Consider the following 7687-nt stretch of genomic DNA (forward strand, 5'->3'; position numbering starts at 1 on the left):
ATACTTCTCCATGCCGGTCGGTACGGTTCAGCTATCACTCGCCACTGATGTTAGCCGTGGCGGGTAATCAAACGTGGCGTCGCTGGGGTCTTAGCACAGCCCATTAACCACTGCGCCACCGCTCCACTGACCAGGATTCGTAACCTCCGAGTTTGTGAAAAGTGTGCGGTGCCACTCACTGTGCGCAGACAGACACACTCTGTGGTCCGCGCTTGTGTGTGCCTGTGTGAACGTGACGCATCAATAAATGATCAAACCGGTGGAGATCTCGGGTTACCGATCGCTGTATAAACACAAACAGAATATGGAAGATCAAGCGGCGCGGGCTTCGTTTAAACTGTGGCCTCGGAGTCTGGCGGGGATCGGGAGTGCATTATTAAGATCCCCCCCCCCACGCCCCACAGCCGCAGGAGCCGCGGTCCCGGCTCGGGGAGTTGGATGAAAGTTGCATGAGCCGGGCCGCCGTGCAGGTTGAGAGACGGGCCTCAAACTCTCTGCGGTGGCCGCTCGTGGCCTCTGGGAGCCGCCGATCATTCGCACCGTTGATGAACCGCCACGATGACAGCGGCGACGACGATGATGATGATGATGATCCATAACAGAGGCTTGTGGTTAGATCGTGTAAAATATTGCTGTGTCGTTAAACCCGCCACCACCCGACGCAGCCAATTTGTAAGGTTTGTCACGTCAACAAAGAATGCCAATTGTGAGCTAATCATGTGCGAGACATTATGATGGTGATGATGGTGATGATGGTGGTGATGGTGATGATGATGGTGATGATGGTGGTGATGGTGGTGATGGTGATGATGGTGGTGATGGTGATGATGGTGGTGATGATGGTGGTGATGGTGATGATGGTGATGATGGTGGTGATGGTGATGATGGTGATGATGGTGGTGATGCTGATGATGGTGATGATGGTGATGATGGTGGTGATGGTGAAGATGGTGATGATGGTGATGATGGTGGTGATGGTGGTGATGGTGATGATGGTGATGATGGTGGTGATGGTGATGATGGTGGTGATGGTGATGATGATGATGGTGGTGATGGTGATGATGGTGATGATGGTGGTGATGGTGGTGATGGTGATGATGGTGGTGATGGTGATGATGGTGGGGATGATGGTGATGATGGTGATGATGGTGGTGATGGTGGTGATGGTGATGATGGTGGTGATGGTGATGATGGTGGGGATGATGGTGATGATGGTGATGATGGTGATGATGGTGGTGATGGTGATGATGGTGATGATGGTGGTGATGGTGATGATGGTGATGATGGTGGTGATGGTGATGATGGTGGTGATGATGGTGATGATGGTGATGATGGTGGTGATGGTGATGATGGTGATGATGGTGATGATGGTGGTGATGTTGATGATGGTGATGATGGTGGTGATGATGGTGATGATGGTGATGATGGTGGTGATGGTGATGATGGTGGTGATGGTGATGATGGTGGTGATGGTGGTGATGGTGGTGATGGTGATGATGGTGGTGATGGTGATGATGGTGATGATGGTGATGATGGTGGTGATGGTGATGATGGTGGTGATGATGGTGATGACGGTGGTGATGGTGATGATGGTGGTGATGGTGGTGATGGTGGTGATGGTGATGATGGTGGTGATGGTGATGATGGTGATGATGGTGATGATGGTGGTGATGATGGTGGTGATGGTGATGATGGTGATGACGGTGGTGATGGTGATGATGGTGGTGATGGTGGTGATGGTGATGATGTTGATGATGGTGATGATGGTGGTGATGATGGTGGTGATGGTGGTGATGGTGATGATGGTGGTGATGGTGGTGATGGTGATGATGGTGGTGATGGTGGTGATGGTGGTGATGGTGATGATGGTGGTGATGGTGATGATGGTGATGATGGTGATGATGGTGGTGATGGTGATGATGGTGGTGATGATGGTGATGACGGTGGTGATGGTGATGATGGTAGTGATGGTGGTGATGGTGGTGATGGTGATGATGGTGGTGATGGTGATGATGGTGATGATGGTGATGATGGTGGTGATGATGGTGGTGATGGTGATGATGGTGATGACGGTGGTGATGGTGATGATGGTGGTGATGGTGGTGATGGTGATGATGGTGGTGATGGTGATGATGGTGGTGATGATGGTGGTGATGGTGGTGATGGTGATGATGGTGGTGATGGTGGTGATGGTGGTGATGGTGGTGATGGTGATGATGGTGGTGATGGTGATGATGGTGATGATGGTGATGATGGTGATGATGGTGGTGATGATGGTGGTGATGGTGATGATGGTGATGACGGTGGTGATGGTGATGATGGTGATGATGGTGGTGATGGTGGTGATGGTGATGATGGTGGTGATGGTGATGATGGTGATGATGGTGATGATGGTGATGATGGTGATCATGATGGTGCGTTGTGTTGGATGGAGCGCCCTCCTTTACGCCAGGGCGTCTCGGAGCGCATTACGTTACATCGCAGCATCTCAGTAAATTTTAAAGGATGCACCCCCAGCGGCAGCGCAGGCGCGCGGGTGCAGATATTATCCCCACCTCTCCTTCCCCCGACGCCACGCACATCTCACGGATGACGTTTAACTCGCGTGCCGAGGGTTGTCTGCGCCATCCAAGCTGCCTCTTCTCCAGGATGTCTGCAGCATCACAGGAGAGGCCAGGGGTTGCCAAGCTTCACCCGGGATGAAAGAGGAGACGGACACACGGCCACTCGCGCGAAACGTCTGAGAAATGGCATGCCAGCGGAGACCCCGACAAGAGACTCGGCGGTCCCCACCCATCACCGACCTGCACTGACCGGCGCGGTGAAGTACCGTTGAGCATCTCCCATGACCCACACGGTGTAGGGAGGCCTTCACCCAGCGGGAGATTTACCTTGGCCTGTGATGATGACGCTTAAAAATTGTTAATCGGCCGGGGGTGATTCGGGGGTAGAACGAGTGGCTCGCAATCGGAATGCTGCGAGTTCAACTCCCGGTCGGTGGTGAACTCAGCCGATCATCAGCACCCTCCGGCGTCTATAAAATAGGCGCACGCTTCGTGTGTAAATCAACAGTGATCGTCTTCTGGTGGGAACGCCAGCCCTTGCCATAGAAGCGTGGAATTTCCACCTCTGACTCGGGGCTGTCAACGTCGGCGAGCACCGCCACGGACTCTCGCGTGAGCGGCAAGCCACTGCCACCGACGCCTCTGCTCCCTGGAAGTCGATCATTGTTCTCAACGAGGGGAGAGACTGTCTCGTCCCTTCACCTGATGAAGGCCACTTGTGTTGTGGCCGAAACGTCGTGAGAATTTTATTGTGCTATTTTATTTTATCAATTTATTATTTTATTCCCATTCTACGTGACTTTACCGAAAGAACCAAATAAGAATATCTTTTATATATTTTTTAATTAGTATTTGTATTCACTTGATTTTATTATTATTATGTTTCTATCTACGTGACTTTACCGACAGAAACAAAGAAGATGAATGCCTGCAGTCACGCAAGTTTTAAGTCAAAATCTCCGAGTGTTCACGCCGCCGGCGTCGGCGCTGCTCTGGGAGCGTGAATGCCAGGAGCGGCGTGCCCACAGCCTCCCCCGGGGAAAATCCCTCGGCCTGACCCCGCGTGCTCCCGCAAGACAAACACCAGGAGATTTCGAGCCTCCGTCCCTCGCATGGGGATTCCGCACCACGCAAGGGAGTTCTCACAAACAACAGCAGCAGCAGCAGCAGGGTGGAGCAAACCTCTTCCTTGGCCCCGCATCGTAGCGCGCTAGTTTCTATTTTATGCATGCAGCGTCATTTGTAAAAGTTCCATCTCACAGAGGTAGCGCGCGAAGATTAAGGCCGTTTCCAGCCAATGAATGAGTGGATATGCGACACGTGGCAAGTCACCGCAGCACCTGGAGGAAAACCACGCGTGCGACGAGGCAACACCTCGATCCCGTACCAACGGTGCAGGTGGAGATTAGTCTATGCGGACCAGGATACGGCACCTCCTCGACCGCCACGGGAAAGCAGCGCGCGCGCCACCTTTGTGCGGTGATCCACCAATCCTTACCGCTGTCTCCACAGCGCTCCGTCACAGGCAGCCCACGGTGCAGCGCAGCCACCGCCAGACGTGCATGCCACGTGATCGCCACACGGCACGTGCTATCTTCTCGGCCTTGTTCAGGGCCAACCAACGCAATAGAGCTGAACGCGTGGCCGTAGTTCGCTTAGGCCAGCAGCACGGAGAGTTGACAAAACGTGACCTTTCCCAAACGGACTCGAGAATCGAACTCGGTTTTTGCTGGGTTCGTAGCGAAATGCCCTAATCGCTACCCCCCCCCCCCCCCACCTGCAAGGCTGCATGGCCACGCGGCCCACGTGGGCTTCGTGAGTGAGCGGCCCCTCACGCTCCGCTTGGTCGGCTTCTCATCTCGTCCGCGTGGGAGCTCCTCTCGCTCTTTCTCTTCCTGCGCTGGATTTCGGAGCCCTGCGCTGGGTCTCGCGTTTGTCCGCTCCGGATTTGTGCGAAATGAACTGGGTGTCTGTTTTTTTTTGCTCGCTAACAAAAGATGGCCAAATGCCATGTTTGCATGCGTGTCATCCTAATCCGGCGTGGAGACAGCTTTACAATTGTGAACCCACATCGCCTACACACACAGCCACTCAGCCACTCAACCACCTACATGCATGCACAATCGACAAATACACTCAAGCATACGTACGCCCACGCATACGTTACACCCACCCCCTGGAAAATCCACTCAACCACACAAATACGGAGACACACGCCTAAACACATGCACGAATCGTACGCCCACGAGGCCACTCATCCACACACTCACACAATGACTTACCTGCACAATCACCCGTACATACACACACAGATTCCCCACTATAGCCTCAACAGACTGTTGGGGCAAGTGCTGTTAGCGAGCACCTATGGAGGCCGTCACGGCACACGATGGGGTGGGTGGCCAATACCGCTCCCAGCCGCCTTTGTCTCCCTAGTGACGATGTTTACACACCACACCAGGTACTCATTTGAGGCTGCGTCGACACCCACACACTCATCCACACACCTACACGCACACACAGACACCCACCCACACCCACCCACCCACACCCACGGCACTTCCATTGCTGCAGAATTCAAGCCACGTTCCCGATGACCAAAACAACGCGGCGTCAATACCAACAGAAGGAGAGGGCCGCGTGCGAAAACCGGCGTCGCCTTAAACAACAACAACAACAACAACAAAAACCCACCCCCAGAAAATTATAAACCCGGCGCCAAGTTTGTAAACAAAGCAAACCGCATCGAGCGCGCGCGGAGAGCAGAGCGAATGCGATTTTAATGAAATTCGCATCTCGCCTGGGCCCGCGTGGAAAAGGTCGCCGCGCCTCGTCTCTGGGCCCCTTCGTGCCGGGGTGCGAGACCCCCGCTTCGGGGGGGGGGGGTTGACCCCCACGTCGGATGGGCGCGAGACCCCCGCTTCGGGGGGGGGGTGGGTTGACCCCCACGTCGGATGGGCGCGAGACCCCCAGCAGTGGCCCCCGTCCACTGGAACAGCAGCCGAGAAGGCGCAGCTGCCACACAACAAAGACAAATATCCCCCGCGTAGCCTTAACACACTGTTGAGGGCACAGTGCCGTTAGCGAGCAGCAGCACCTTTGGAGTGCCGGCACGGCACACGAGGGCGTCGGTGACCAGCACCACGCCCGGCCGCCTTTGCCTCTCCAGCGGGAGCGATGTTTCACGCGTCGCCCCCACGGCAGCAGCAGAAAGCAGCAGCGTCCACGGCGGGCGATTCAAGAGGCGCAGCTTCTGAGCCGGGAGAGGGAATGCGTGGAGTCCTCTTTTCATTTGGCGTCGTGGTTGCTGCGTCGTGTGCGAGCGGGCGTTCGTGCAGGAGAGCCACAATTTGGCTGGGTGGGTTTCAAAGAGGAGGGAGATGCGGTGGGTTTTGGGGGTTGTCGTTGTTGCTGTTGAATCGCATTCGACTGGATATGGTACCTCCGCCGTGCGCATCTCTGTCAAGGAAAATAAAAGCCAAACGAGAAGTGCCTCGCAATGTGTGGATTCCCAGCTGCGACCTATTCTTCGCTCCGTTATGTCGACTCAATAATCTGTGCAGCAGGAGCATCAGCAGGAGCAGCATCAGCAGGAGCAGCATCAGCATCAGCAGCAGCAGCAGGAGCAGCATCAGCAGCAGCAGGAGCAGCAGCAGCAGCAGGAGCAGCAGCAGCAGGAGCAGCAGGAGCAGCAGCAGCAGCATCAGCAGGAGCAGCAGCATCAGCAGGACCAGCAGCAGCAACAGGAGCAGCAGAAGCAGCAGGAGCAGGAGCTGCAGCAGGAGCAGCAGGAGCAGCAGCAGGAGCAGCAGCAGGAGCAGCAGCAGCAGGAGCAGCAGCAGTATCAGCAGGAGCAGCAGCAGGAGCAGCAGTAGGAGCAGCAGCAGGAGCAGGAGCAGCAGCAGGAGCAGCAGGAGCAGCAGCAGCAGGAGCAGCAGCAGGAGCAGGAGCAGCAGCAGGAGCAGCAGCAGGAGCAGCAGCAGCAGGAGCAGCAGCAGGAGCAGGAGCAGCAGCAGGAGCAGCAGCAGGAGCAGCACGGCGCCCGCGCTGTGCAGCGCGGATGTGATTATCGCGATTCCTCCACTCTCCTCGTCTCTGCCTCTACTCATATCTCTCTCGCACCTGATCATTAAACAAATAAGCGTTCCTTTTTCTCCTGTTGCTCTAATTACATATGGGTTTTCTGGCCTGCCTGCGCTCCTGCAAAGACAAAGATGCCCCGTGAAGCCTTGAATCGACTGTTGGTGCGAAGGGTTGTTCGCGAGCCGACACGGTACCCGGAGGTGGTGGGGGTGGCCCTCACCACGCCAGGTCACTTTTGTCTCGTGCAGTGGCGATGTTTACGCATAGCGCCAGGTCCTCATTTGTGGCTGAGTCGACCTAAGCGTCGCTGGTGTTGGTGGCCGTGAGCGCGTGGCGCCGGGTCGGTGGCGCATCTCGTAGTCGTCACGTGCAGTGCGGCTGTTGAAATACTGAGGCGGGGCGGGGGGGTTATCTCTCTCTATGTCTCTCTACGGAATTCGCGCCAGCAAAATTGTCTCGTCTTGTTTTTTTGTGGTCGCCTTTCGAGAGACAAACGACAACACCCTTCCGTAGCGATCCCGGTTTTCCGACGAAAGGCGCTCGCCGTGACACGGAGAGACCCCGGCCTGGAAGTCTGGGCCCTTCTCGACTGCAGTGACGTGCGGTGAGGTCAATGGCTGGGGGGGCACTGGCTAGTGTCAGAGCCAGATTCACACACTGAGGCAGATGTTATAGCTGCCTCCCCTGGTGCCTTTTCATTGCAGTTTCATAACGAGACCAGCGAGCCTAAACATCTTTATATACATACGTGAAATACGTTACCTGGAGAGTGGAAGGCGAGGACATGAAATGAAGGGGTCTACAAACATTACATTGGTGACACACAGAGAGATTGTAACAGGCACGCGCTTATTGCCCGCGCTCCGTCCCATTACTGAGGGGTTGCGCAATCAGAGGGGAGGCTGAGCTTGTCGCTGCCTCACCTCTAGTCTATTTATGTATTTGCAGCGGAGCTCCGCAAATTTGGCGAATTTGACCTATATAAAAATGATAGGAATCGTACAGAAATGACATTCATACTGTAACACAGACTGGTGGAA

Source organism: Petromyzon marinus, chromosome 47 (assembly GCF_048934315.1).
Source record: "Petromyzon marinus isolate PM22_M1 ecotype Great Lakes invasive population chromosome 47, UKy_Petmar_22M1.pri1.0, whole genome shotgun sequence".
In the NCBI taxonomy this organism is placed as follows: Eukaryota; Metazoa; Chordata; class Hyperoartia; order Petromyzontiformes; family Petromyzontidae; genus Petromyzon; species Petromyzon marinus.